Genomic DNA, 14477 nt, shown 5'->3' with positions numbered 1-14477 from the left:
CTTATCCAGTTGATCAAAACAAGGATCCCTTTTCTTACACTGTTGCCTTACACCTTGAAGGATCTTATGCTTTGCACCAACCCTCTGCCTGGAGCAACAATTCCTACTAATTGATTCCTTTAGTGAAGACTGGCCACACCCAGGGGATGTAGGAGGCTGTCCCGGCTCATCATCTCTAATGTTTTAGGGGGAGACCCAAGGAGTGAGAGCTGCTCTCAATGTGATCCTCTCACCCCGGCCTTTCCCAGGCTCCAGGATGGTGTTCCTGCAGGTCACTGGGGCCCCCTGGATGGCAACTCTGATGACGTCCTTGGTGATGCTGATCCCCACTTTGGCTCAGGGCAGAGACACCCCACGTAAGAGCAGAGCTGCTGCTCTTGGAGGGCCTGGCTCAGGGGAGTGACCCTGGGGGCTCTCCCATGTGGGCCTAATTCACAGAGAGGCCTTGGGGATTTGACATCGCCCAGGACCACTGTTCCCAGCAAAGAGAGGAGGAGATCAGTGTGTATGCATCTGCTGGGCACAACAGTACCTGGTGGTCTGGCCTGATTTTGGAGGGACAAGGTTCTCACTGAGGATTCAAGGTGACATTTCAACATTAAAGATCAGAAAGAGAAACCAAGGTCACTCTGCAGTGTTCAGGATCCCAGGACTGTGCTGTACAACCAGGGATCCAGGTGGAGGCCCTTCCACAAAACTGGGCGAGACCCTACAGTGAGCAGCGATGGCCAGAGGAGCAGGAGGGCAGTGGGGACAAGCGGAGGTTAAGGCCCACAGGATACTTACTGCCGCTGACAGTCCTCACGTCAGGAACCAGATCAGGCATATCAGGATAGCACCACAGAGGAAGTGAGAAACAGGAAACTGCCTCTTTTAGTTCCAATTCACCATTAAGCCCGTGAATGACAAAACCAGGACTAGAATGGTGAGATCATTTATGTTAAAATTCCCCAGCCTCTCCATCTCCACCCACAAAGCCAGCCCCACTTCTTCCTGAGAATCAGGTTCTCTCAGGCTTCCCCAATTTCCAGGGTTAATAGCATTTGAAACCCCCAATTCGTCTGCTCAAACTCCATCCCGCTGTACCCATGTCTCAGCTAGAGGGAAGGAGAAGGTTTTCTGCCGTTCATCACTCAGGTGGGCAGAGAACCGGAAAAGGGCAGCCCACCCAGCCGTGCAGCCCGCAGGTGAGAGAAGAAATGGGGATTGAGTCTCGAGGGCAGGATGGGCTGCGGGAGTAGCTGGTGAGATGGGAGGATGCCCAGCAGGAGTTGAGAGGAGAGGTGGTGCAGGAGGAGCACAGGAGAAGCTCTCCTGGGAGCGGGGGCAGTGGCGGTTGTTGGTGTGAATTCATTGAAGTCAGGGTGTGGGGCTTCTTTGGGGTGAATAGTGAGCAGCGTGGTGGGTGGAGGTGAGAGAGACCGATGGATTCCAGTCAGTAAGAGGAACGAGATGCAACCATAAATCTCCTAGAAGAAATCATAGGGGAAAAGCTTTTGAACATTGATCTTGGCTTGATTTTTTGGGTATGACACCAAAAGCACAGGCAACAAAAGCAAAAGTAGAGAAATGGAATCACATCAAACTAGAAACCTTCTGCACACTCACACAAATAACAATTAATGTAATGAAAAGGAAGCCTATGGAAATGAGAGAAAATATATTTGCAAACCATAGATTTGATAAGAGGTTAATGTCCAAAATATATAAGGAGCTCACACAACTCTGTAACAACAACAACAAAAAGAATGGCCAACAGGTATATGAAAAAGTGCTCAACTTGACTTGTAACCATGGAAATGCAAATCAAAACCAGAGTGGGAAACCACCACCTTGCAACTGCTGAAATGGCTGTGATCAAAAACAGAAGACAGCAAATGCTGGCAAGAATGTAGAAAAAAGGGAACCCTTGTCCGTTGTTGGTGGGAATGTAAGTTAGGACGGCCATGATGGAAACCAGTATTCAGATTCCTCAAAACAGTAGCAACAGAGCTGCCATATAGTCCAGTAACCCCACTTCTGAGTGTATATCAAAGGAAATGAAATCTGGGTCTTGAAGAGATACCTGCATTTCCCTGTTCGTTTCATCATTATTCACAATAGCCAACATATAAACACAACTTAAATGTCCATAAACTGATGAGTGGGTAAAGAAAATGTCCCATATATACACAATGAAATATTATTCAGCCTTTTAAAAGAGAGGAATCCTGCCATTTGTGAAAATATGGATAATTATGGATATGAAAATATGGATAAGTATGCTCAGTTAAAGAATAACTGAGGTGTGGAAAGACAGATATTGCATAGAATCTGCAGTTGAGAGTGGAATGGTGATCACTAGAGGCTGGTGGGAGGTGGAAATGGGACGATATTTGTCAGGGAGTACAAAGTTTCAGTTATGCAAGATGAATAAGTTCTAGAGGACTGTGTACAACAATGTAAGTGTAGTTGACAATATTGTATCGTGTACTTAAAATTTAAGAGAGTAGATCATGAATGTTCTCAACACACACACAAAAAAAAAGACAAGAAGGAAACAGCTGTATGAGGTGATGGTAATGCTGTCTTGGTTGTGGTGAAAGACTGTAGGACAACATTTTACAACGTACGTGTGTATCGCGTCATCAGGTTGCATATCTTAAATATGTACAATTTTTGATTGTCAAACATACCTAAGAAAGTTGGAAATATGTTTTTAAAAATAAAGTAAATTCTCTGCTTACTCTTTGAGTCATAAATATTTACTAATGCTTAGGTTAGGTGCAGTATAAAACTATAAATAAAACAATACTTTTCCTTAAAAGTGTAAAGAATAATACAGACATGAAAAAAATGACATTGTTTCAGTTTCCCCAGTGTGACCAGGTAGTGAGATTTAAAGGCCCACAGACAGAGAATGCACCACCCATTCCAATGGGTTCCCTTCATAGTTTTTGTTTGTATGCATGCTTTCAAAATATCTACTTCCCATTTTCCTATATTTTTAATGTAACTACATAAGGTTGTAAAGTATATTGTTTTCCTTTTTGTCCCACTAAGCATGTTTTTAAGATCTGACCAAGAAGTGGAGAGTACAATCATTTGATTTCTCCTGATGGCGGCATAATATTCCATGGTGCACAGAGACAACACTTTAGGTACTTCCTGTCCCAGTGGTGATCAAAGCGATTGATCGCTGCCAGCTCTTCAGTTTCAAAACTAATGTCACTGCCAGCAGCATCCCCTACCTGCTTCTTCATGGACCTGTGTGGACATTTTTGCTGTATAACATATTATGGAAGTGCTGGGTCACACAGCACACACCTACTCAGTGTGACCAAGTGTCCCTGCCTGCTGCTCTGACCGTGTGCGGCGGTCTGTGCTCCACCAGCAATAGGCGGGTGTTTCCCCAGACCCCCATCCAGCTCTCTAACTTTTCAAAGTCTAAAAGATCTCAGTCTCTTTTCTTTTTCACATTGCAATTTTCTTTCCACTTGTCAATTGAAGTTAACCTTGCAAGCTAACTCTCTTATTAATTCCCATTTCCACACTTTATTTACTTTTCTATGACAGTTCTTTCTATTGTTTGATTATTAAAGAGTTGTTTATATGTTTTAGATATTAATCCCATCTCCATTTTAGATATTGTGAGTATATTTCTATTCCATCTATTAATTTATTAGTGATACTTTTTGCTACACATAAGTATTAAATTTTAATGTAATCCATTTTATTATATTTTTGTCCTGTGTTCTTATGTTGGCTTAAGAAATAATTCCCTGCCCTGGCTGGTGTGGCCCAGTGGATTGAGAGCAGACCTGCAGACCAAAGGGTTGCCGGTTGGATTCCCAGTCAGGGCACATGCCTGGGTTGCGGGCCAGGTCCCCAGATGAGGGTGCGAAAGAGGCGACCACACATTGATATTTCTCTTCCTGTCTTTCTCCCTCCCTTCCCCTCTCTCTAAAAATAAATAAATAAAATCTTTAAAAAAAATGATTCTTTTCTCCCATGTTCATAATTATATTCTCTTATACATGTTTACATTTACCTTATAGTTTCCTATTCATATTTAGGTCTTTAATCCTTCAGGGGTCCAGGTTTTTATGTTAAGTACAGATCTAGATTTTGTCCTCTATATCTAAGCCAGTTTTTCCAACTCCATCCACTAGATAACCATTCTCTCCCCCATCTGCTGAGAGACTTCTTCTGTTGTGTGTTAAATCCCATGTAATCATAAACTCTGAGCTCTCTATTCTGTTTCACTTCACTGGTTAGGTTTGGCATCAGTGCTTCCCTGATTTTATTATACAGGCTTTCTAAGAGGTCATATCATAGCACATAAACTCCCAGGACCAGGTTAGAGTGGGAAAAGTAAAAAGAATTAAAGTTAATGCCAACGTTTCCAGTTTGTTGACCTTGATGGATTGTGTTTGCGCAGCCAGAGATCTCTGGGACAGAACAAATTCAAGGGGGAGAACAGGGTACGATTTAGTCTGTAAACAGAGCGGGAAACAGGATGTGGAGTTATGCACAGAGAACATTTACAGGTATACGAGGAGTTACTGTGGGTGGGGGAGCAGAAAACTTTGGAAAATCTCTCAGAAACTTGATACCCAGCTTGGTGTTGAAGGATAAGACGGAATTGGGTGTTTTTAGTTTGAGCATTAGAACCAAAATACATTACTTATTTGCATTTTTATTTATTTTTATTTGGATAATACGCAGACACGCAGACATTGTGCAATGTGAAATAAGCAACACAAAAAGACAAAAAATTACAAAGATGCAAGGGGGCTCCAAAGCATGAAATTTATTTATAAAAGTTGTTTATTTATTCTTACATGTTTAAACTTCAGTCGCCTCCAAAATACTCTCCATCTGATGCAATACACCCATCGAGACTTTTCCACTGTTCAAAACCGTTTTTGAACTCAGTGATTTTGATGCCTTTTAGTGCTTCTGCCGTTTTTTGTTTCACCTCTTCCACATCGGCAAAACATCTCCCTTTGAGAACTTCTTTCATCTGTGGAAACAGAAGTTGCTTGGGGCGAGATCAGGTGAATAAGGAGGGTGGGGCATAGAGGTCAAACAGTTTTTGGTCAAAAAGTGCTGAACCCTCAGCGTGGTGTGGACAGTTGTGCTCATAAATCACCCATCATGAAATGGGCAAACGTGTTGAAAGAGTCTTCAAAAAAATTTCACTGAAGCGGAATGAAGCCTCTCACAACAATGCCAGCTGGTGCACCGATACAGATGGGTTCCTAGAACACTCATCACCTAGCGGGGGAAGCCTGTACTACAAGGGGCCTGCTCTCCAGAAGATAATTCCTGTTTTTTGGGGGGGGCGGGTTCCCCCTGTAGAACCATAGAATAACAGTAGAAGCGTGGAGGGCAGGAGGAGAGGAACCTGGTTAGGTAAGAGGGGTCGGATTGCAAAGAGCCTTGCTCATCTTGTTCAAAACCTGGACATCATACTGAGGCAATGTGTGACTTAGAGTCAAAGGATGAACCAAAGGAGGCAAAACTGAGGTAGGGAGAAGGGTAAGTGGCCACTGAATGAATCTAGGTTGGGAGTGACAGCAGTCTGAGTTGACTATCTCTGGGGACAGGAGAGAAGAGGAAAAATAACAGTCTTGTTATCTGATCAGAAGTGGTGATCGAGGAAGAGAGTGAGCTCTGGGTGACTGAAAAGTCTTAGCTAGAGGATGAGTGACTGATAACACCACGCACCAAGGACTTGGGAGGAAAAGCAGGTGTGAGGCAGATTGGTGTGTCGTCTGCATGGGCTGATGTTGAGGATCCTGTGGGATGTCCAGCTGGAGGTGCCCAGTGGCCATGAGGAAAGACATGAGTAGGACTCATAAAAGAGGACAGGGTGGAATCGTACCCGTGTGAGCTACTAATTATGGTTAATAGGGAATGATATAAGTGCAATAACCCTCATTGAGAATGTCCAGAAGTGTGTCAGGAACACGGCATGAGGACACACTGGCATTTAAGGGGAATGTAGGTGGGTCATAAGATGCACTCGACATTGACCTTTGACATGGCAGTTTGGGGACAGTAAGGGCTGAGAAGTGCACACTTTAAATGGGGTGAGTTTGGGAAGGGAAAGGTCAGGGTGGAAGTGGACCTGGCAGACATTCAATACCGTTAAGGAGTTTGAAAGTGGACAAACCCGAACGATGAGTGGCAGCCAGGCAAGAATGTAGTGTAGACAGAACGCTGTCATTCTGTGTTCTCACTCCAGCTTCATGAATAAAAGCCCAGATGTGATCACAGCCACTGTCAACTGAACCGGTACTTTGTTGTAGGCCCAGTGTTATAGCTTATCTTCTCCATCTGAGTTAACTCACATGGTGCTGTCAGGGAAAAATCGTTGTCCCATCTTAGTACAAGGACACTGTGTCTCACTGAGGCCCCACAGCTACTCAGTCATTGAGATGGAAGAGGAGTGAGGACTCTCCACCCAGAGTCTGTGATCTTGAACATCACAGTTACTGCTCTTGGCGCTATAACTGGGAAGAGGCTGTCCTCCCTCTCCCTCATTCATATAGACTTTGCTTCATAATCTCTCTCATTTTCTTAATTCCAGTCTATGCCCCCATCACTTCTTGCCTGTTGTAAAAACATCCAATCCATTCCCCACACTCCCTGCAGGACCTTCCTACTGCACAGATCAGATGACACCTACTCCCTGGAGGAAATAATCCCCAAACTCCTGGGCACAGACAGCTGGCAGCACCGCTGCCCACCTGTCCCGTCTGCTGTCACCTCAGCCACCCACTACTCACTTTCCTGCTGCTCCCTCTGGTCCCTGGGCACCTCTGCCAGCGCGCTCTTGCCCTCTGCTGCTCATTAGACCCCAGATGCAGGTCAGCTCCCTGCACATCTCCCTCAGCCTCCAACTCTCAGCGAAGTACAGACTTGCCTCCTGTGCCCCTGCGCCGGCCCCCATGCCTCAGAGACCCCGCCAGTCACTGCAGCCACACGGTGTCCCCTGAGGCAGGCCCCTTTATTATTAATGCTGGAAATGACTTCAGAGATTATTTAGCTAAGTCCCCCATTTATTGGATAAGAAAACTTCAGTCCAGAAGGGTCTATGATTTATCGACGATCATGTGACTGGGTGTGAGAAAAATGTATATTTTCTAATTTAACTGTGGAAGGTGACAGGAGTAAAGCAAATTACATTTATAGCAACAGTAATAAACAATAGTTATCAGTTTCTTGATTTATTGAGAGTGACAAAGAAATTGGAGGTGAAGTGAAGAGAGAGAGCAAACCCTGAGAAGGTGGTGAACACAAAGAGTTTATTTCAGCCAAGCTTAGGCCCTGCGTCAGAGGGCAGGGTGAGCCTCTGGGTTCTATAGTGGACGCTCTTCTGGAAGGGAGATGGGGAGCCAGGAGAAAAGACAGAGCCAGGGACTACATGGCCCTGGCTGTGTGGCTCAACAAAGAGGGAGGGGCCCACACGGGGACGGAGTGCGCAGCGTGTCTTGCGGGTGTCAGGGCCTCTCTGGCTCAGCGCTGCCCTGGTCTTTCACACTCACAGAGCTTCATGTGAACCAGAGGAGGAGCGACTGCTTTTAGTTCAATGGGACGCACCACTTCTTGGAGCGATACATTTACAACAGAGACGTGTTCGTTAGTTTGACAGCAGCGTGGGGGTGTTTGGGCTGTGGCTGAGCTCGGGCACATAACTGCCAAGCCTGGAGCCTCCAGAGGGAGTTCCTGGAGCTGAGGAAGAGCGCCGTGGACACGGTGCGCAGACACAACTATGAGCTGGATGAGGGTTTCACCCTGAAGCGCAGAGGTGAGCAGTGGGAGGAAAGAAAAGACCCTGGGAGGGCTGCGCTTGGGCAGCAGAGGAGCAGGGAGGTCTCCTTCCCATCTCCAAGCCCCAGTGTGTCCCAGGCTGGCTGGCCTGACCCAAGGGCTTCACAGTGCGTAGGGGTCAGACCACATGGGAAAGGGCTGGACTCCCTGCTAATCCAACACAAAAGGACTAAAGACGTTGAGTTTATGCATCTTGGTAAAAACATTTTTTGGTAGAGATGACGAGGAGACGTACAAGTTAAATGAAGAACGAATCAAAGTACTTCATTTCTTCGCCTCTTTTTAATGAGGATGTCAGACTAATAGATCAAAGGAATGCTATTGACTATTGAGTATACTCTGATTCTAACATAATATTTGGAAGGATTATGCATCCTTTTGAACAAGACAGGGAAATGTAAATTTAGGTAATCTTATAGCTGGTTCAGCATTTCTGTTCAAAGAACATTAGTTACTGCCTCCTACGTTTCTGGCAATAGTGTTGCAGAGTGCCTGCTTTCCCCTGTCCTATTCTTCTCTGCTCTCTCTTCATTGTGTATGATGAGGTTGTTCTTGGTACATTTGAACTTTTTACCTTTCCCCATCTCCTGCCTCTGAATGGGTTACCAGACAATACATCGATCTTTAACATCTAGAAGTCAATTTGGCAAGAAAATTGCTAAATGCACTGCATTAACTGTCTCAGTTATCCTAAAAAGGTTCTTTTTCCCCCTCCTAGTCCAGCCTAAAGTGAACGTGTCCCCCTCGAAGAAGGGGCCCCTGCAGCACCCCAACCTGCTTGTCTGCCACGTGACCGATTTCTATCCAGGTAACATTCAGGTCCGCTGGTTCCTGAATGGACAGGAGGAAACAGCTGGGGTTGTGTCCACCAACACGATCCATAATGGAGACTGGACCTTCCAGATCCTGGTGATGCTGGAAATGACCCCCAGCAGGGAGACGTCTACACCTGCCATTGGACCGTGCCAGCTTGGACAGGCCTGTCACTGTAGAGTGCAGTGAGTTATCTCCTGAGGACCCTCTGGGTTTCAGGCTCTGGGACCCACTCACAACCCATCTGGGCCACATATCCCCGTGTGTCCTCACCAACCCCCTCACTGTGGTCTAGGCTGCGAGCAGCAGGGATCTGGTGATTTTAGAGGGCATTTATCCCACCCTGAGGGATCCTAAAGAATCTCCCCTTGTCAGAAAACCCCAGAGAAGCAATCACCTTCATGACTGGCCCTCACACTGGGACCTGGCCTCCTCCTTCCATCTTCCTTCAGTCCTTTATGCTTGGACTTCATGGTTTGACCTAAAACCAGCATTTGCCTTTTATGGGCATCATCAGTCTGAGACTCAGAACTTTGGGGTGATTTCCACATCTACTCCTTCCCCACAGTGGTTCTATCTGGCACTACCCTCTCCCTTTGTCTCCAGAGTACACGAGGTCAGGCCCGAGGGGTCAGGCAGGGCCAGCGGTCACAGCAGGTGGAGGTGAGCCTGATTGTGGGTCTGTTCTTCCCAGAGCCTCAGTCAGATTCTGCCCAGAGCAAGATGCTGACTGGAGTCGGGGGCTTTGTGCTGGGGCTCATTGCCCTCATGGCGAGCTTCACTCTCCATGTTAGAGGCCAGCAAGGTAAGACGCCTCTGGAATGGGGTGGATATGGCCTTTCCACTCTCTCGTTCAGTGATGAAGTTGAGATGAAAAGCGAAATGATAGAGCAAAGGAGGCCACTGAAATGAGGTTCTGACCAGGCGATGACAGCTATGGAGGGAGGAGATGCCGACATGAGATATGGGCCCAGTGACACCGCTGAGACTGCTGACCAGTGACCCCTCCCTGCAGGGGCTTCTTTTAGGCCTGGGCTCAGCTTAAGTCCACAGATGGGCCCTGCTTTCGTTCCCGGTGGCGTGGGCGTGGGATGCAAAGCTTTGCATAACTTTCCAATGTGATGTTGCTCTTTACTCTCTCAGTCACAGCTTCTCTTTCACTCTCATTTCAGGACAAGGATCTCAGTCAGTAGGTGGTACTGCTGCTCCCTTCTTCCTGCTGGGGTGCAATTTCTTTCATTGCAACATGAGTTTGGGAGCATTTAATGAGTACTCTGTGTTCAGGATGTATCATAGGAAGTGTCTGGGATGAGGAGAAACACTCAGAGGCTGACCCTCTTTCTCAGGTTGGGCCGATGGTCCATTTTCGCTTTGGGTGGTTATAAGCCATGAGCTTTGCCCCATTGCATAAGGAAATGCCAGAAACTCTTCCATCATTCATCAGACCAACACTCAGCCTCTCTCTATAATTGTTTTTCTCCTGTGACTCTAGAGGAAAAGGAAATACAGTCTCTGAGCTTGATTTGCCTTTAATTATTCTTCTTCAAAGGGCTACTGAACTGACCTCAAATATCACCTGTGGCCTTGGAACAAAGATTTCTGATACTTCTGTTGTCCAGCAACCTCCCACCTCCAAAAAGGACATTACCACAGAATCGGGCCCTTGCCACCAGTTTCTGAGTCTCTGCATTTTAACTCGATGTACTTCCTCCTTCTCAAGTTCTCCTGTCTATAGAGTGTCCTTTCCTAAGGAACAGAGACCACCTAAATCCAATATTACGGTCCTCCTTTCTTCTTGACTGGAAGGACATTGTCATGGGGCCATCTTTATGCTTGAAAGGTTTGATTATCAGTGAAGAGCCTGGGGATATCATTATTATTTAACCCAGGCATGGAGAAATAAACTTCTTGGTGATGATCAATTCTTCTTATTGAATATGAGGGAACCCGGTAGAAGACTTCTTCAATTTGTTTTATTTCTTTATATATGCCCAAGTTTATGTTGTACTCTCACCTGTGAGTGGCACCACTACTCCTAGCAATCCCAGGTGAACCCACACTGAACCTGAATTTGCCACTGAAATCATACCAGCCTGATAAAGCATGTCAGTCACTAAAGAATATGCTTTCCAAGTGTAACAATCAACATAAGGTTAGAATTATACATAACAGGCATAAGAGCATAACGTGCTATACTTTTTTATATTGCTGTTTGCATCAGCTCATAGAGGCGGACTTGCCCTGTGACGCTTTGTTCATCAGAGCACCCTAAACTCCCTCCCCCCGAGTCAGTCCGTGGGAAGTACATCTCCACGTTCAAAAGGGCCAAAGCTGCCCAGTAGAGGAGCCATGGGCCACATGTGGCTCTTGATCACTGAAATGCTAGTGGCTAGTGCAACTAAGGGGCTGAAATTTTCATTTAACTTTAAATTCTTTACATTTAAATTATTATAGCCACATGTGGCTAGTGGCTGCCATTGTGCACAGGCAGAGTGGAATTTACAGTCCTTCTCTGAAAAAAGTATAGGCGCCCTCTCAGTAGCTTTTAATGGAGGCAGCCATCTACCTGCAGGAGAAATTGCTGGAGAACTGAAAATGAAAAGAATTTGAGAAGCCAGGGAGGATGGAGATATGGGTACTGTCTGATCGTGGCTATTAGATGTGGGGATATCAGAATCCTAAAAACATAGTAGGTCTGCTAGCAAGTTAATAAAATTACAAAAGAGGTTAAGGAACTATCACAAACAGTCTGGTTCTAGCAGATACAGAAGCTACAGCCCTCAGCTCATGCAGTTTAAGTGCTGGGAAGCAAGCCTAAGGAAACCACCGAGACAAAGAGCTTATAACTGAAGAACACACTTCTGTGGGCACAGGCAGAAAGGGGACACTCCAACACGCCTCCTCCTCCGATTCACCCTCTGAGTGTAAAGGGCTGTGCCCTAAAGCTCAAGCCAGATCCTGTCACAGGACAGCACAAATAGTCCCCGTGTTCTTCCCTCCAGGCCTGTCTCAATGTTAGATCTGCCTGGAGACGGTCTAGGCTCCATTAAAACACCTTAGACCAGTGGTTCTCAACCTTCCTAGTGCTGCGACCCTTTAATACAGTTCCTCATGTTGTGGTGACCCCCAACCATAAAATTATTTTTGTTGCTACTTCATAACTGTAATTTTGCTTCTGTTATGAATCGTAATGTGAATATCTGATATGCAGGATCTATTTCATTGTTACAAATTGAACATAATTAAAGCATAGTGATTAATCACAAAAACTATATGTAATTATATATGTTTTCCGATGTTCTTAGGTGACCCCTGTGAAAGGATCATTCAACCCCCAAAGGGATTGCGACCCCCAAGTTGAGAACCGTTGCCTTAGACAATGGACAATATTGAAGATCTAGGAAATTTTGAATACAGGATCAAAGCAACTTTTAATTATGAAAACCTAATCTAATAAAAAGGGCTCTTATGAACCTTGGATGACAGGTTGTGATAACATTATGGAGGTTACAGAAAACCTCAAGAATTTCTATGTTGATGTCACTTGCCCTGGGGATGTTATTTGAATTTGCTGCTCTAATTGTGGGAAATAGAAAAGCTCCCACTTTGAACCTCTGGAATTTCACTTCACGACCAAAAAATGTAAATATGAAACAGTGGGAAGTCTTCAGGCCAGTATGTAAAATACCAATTACGGTAAAATAGTTGGAGGAACTTCAAATAATCCATCCCACCAACAGAGCTCTTGTAGAACTTACTAAGTGCCAGGGACTGTTCTGAGTACTTTATGTATATTTAACTCATCTAATTACAAAATAAATAAATAAATGTGGCTGGTACTGTACCTGATATCATTTCCTTAGTACAAGATGCTGCCAAACCAGCCTCTGATTAGCACACATGCACCCATCAGACTGGTGTATTCTTATCTACACCAATCAATTCTGTTCACCACCAGCAGTCTGCTTGCACTTGGCTGCCCCAAGTCACATTTACTGTATTGCCACAGTAAATTCTCCCACCCTGAGGAAAATCCAATAAAGCCGAATTTAATCAGATGACCTAAATCCAATTTGAGTATCAAAATTGTTCATTACACTACTGGGGCATTAACCAGGGGGTAACACTGACACAGAGAGATCTGATTAAGATCACTGCAGAGAAAGGCCATAGGAAGAGTTTGCCCAGGCAATGGAAAGCAGGCTAGGAGAGGATTGGCTGAGAAGCTGAAGCCTCTAGAGCCAATAGAAATAAAAAGAGGACTGGCTCTTGGGCTCATGAGCTTTTCTCTCCTGAGCTGGCTTTCTCTCTCAGGCTCTGGCTCTGGCTCTCAGGCTTTTCCTCCTTGAGGATTCATGGATGATCACGCTGCAGCTGCCTGCATTTTTCCAGTTGATGGTATTTTGGATGGGAAGGAACTCTGAGCACATCCTGGGATCAGGCTGGCCTGGCAGAGGGTGGCAGTTTATTCTTTGGGAGTTCTAGAAGGAACAGGCTCTGAGGCAGAAGCCTGCCACTCTAGAATCATGGAGTTTTTGTGTATTATGTTGTTTTAGTTTGTAAACTAACCCTACAGAGAAAAAGATGGGAGAACGTAGGTGTTAGATTTTAGCCTTATTGATAGGCATAAGCGATTAAAGCTGTGATTTGATAGGCTTAAGTGACTGCCTTTGAATAAAGACTCCTTTCCTTGATCAGCAAACCTTTGCCTCTGGAATTTTGCTGTTTGGTAACAACCTGAAAACAATTGTCCCATAAGAAAATTTTTGGGTGGTGGGGAATAAAAGTATCTTTTATAGTGATTGCACTGATGATTATGTCAGGCAGCCTTGCTCTGAAACAATCATCCAGAGAACAGTCTAGAATTCTAACCAGGTTTATTAAGAAAAAAAGGAGGAAGAAGATTGGAAGAAAAGAGGAAACTCCCAGACCAACTCCAGAGCCTGTAGAAGCAAGAGTAGAAGGAAGAAGAAAGAGAGAAGTAGGAAATGAGAAAAGAGAAAAAAAGGAGGAGAGAAAAAGTGAACACTCCAGTTCATTCACAAGGGCTGTAAGAATAGCCTGCCTGTGCTGTCTCCATACCTTTTAGAACATACATTTTGGTTGGGGTGAGTTTACTCAACAACACATTCAGCAGGTTATTTACATCTCCCTGCTTTTCCCCCACCAGGCCAGGCAATATATCATGCTAGGTCCATCAATATTTCTTCTGGGAGCAAACAAAGTCCGTTTTTATTTCCTACCGGAGGGGTTAGATCCAGATTAATTTGCATATGTCTCATTTGCATATGTCAAAAGTTTGGGTGGGCAGTCCAGCTGCCACCATGTTCTGACATTTCCAGTCTTTTGTTTGTAATAAAAAGAATGATGCTGAGGTCCTGGGTCACGGATGGAGGGTTTAGGGGAAAAGGGTGTCGCAGTCATTCTGGCTACTTCTTGCTGACATGGGGGTGTAGAGTGCACATAATCCTCTGTGTTTATCTCCAATGTTTCTCGTGGTGGCAGGGGTTGGTACTGAGGAGTAGACAGGAGCATGAGGGTGTAGGCTGTCTGTACCAGAGCTGTATTGATGGTTCTTCTGATGAAGCTGACGAGGAGTCTCAGGAGGCAAGGTCATAGAATGAGAGCTAAAAATAGAAATAGCAAAGGCGCAAGGAGGAGTAGAAGGATGAACTTCAGAGGGACAGTTAAGTCAAACCATAAATCCAATGAGTTGCTTATCTTATCCCTTAATTGGGCAGCTTGATCTGTTAGCCTTCTAAATATGTCTTGTACTATTCCAGATTGGTTAATATAAAAACAGCAGTCTTCCCCCCAAAAAGCACAGGTACCCCCTCTATGGG

At 45.1% G+C, this 14477-nt stretch overlaps 1 protein-coding gene and 1 pseudogene across 1 annotated transcript in view; both read left to right on the top strand.

Annotated features, from left to right (window-relative positions):
* LOC150006891 (saoe class I histocompatibility antigen, A alpha chain-like) overlaps positions 1-14477 on the top strand; it is an 81499-nt gene that overhangs the window by 30264 nt on the left and 36758 nt on the right. The gene's annotated exons all lie outside the window — the stretch shown is intronic.
* LOC150006896 (HLA class II histocompatibility antigen, DP beta 1 chain-like) lies at positions 6168-9546 on the top strand (annotated as a pseudogene).

Source organism: Furipterus horrens, unplaced genomic scaffold (assembly GCF_987537825.1).
Source record: "Furipterus horrens unplaced genomic scaffold, mFurHor1.1.pri manual_scaffold_6, whole genome shotgun sequence".
Lineage (NCBI taxonomy): Eukaryota > Metazoa > Chordata > Mammalia > Chiroptera > Furipteridae > Furipterus > Furipterus horrens.
Note: the sequence above shows the minus strand (reverse complement) of the source record. Positions and strands in the feature narration are given on the sequence as shown.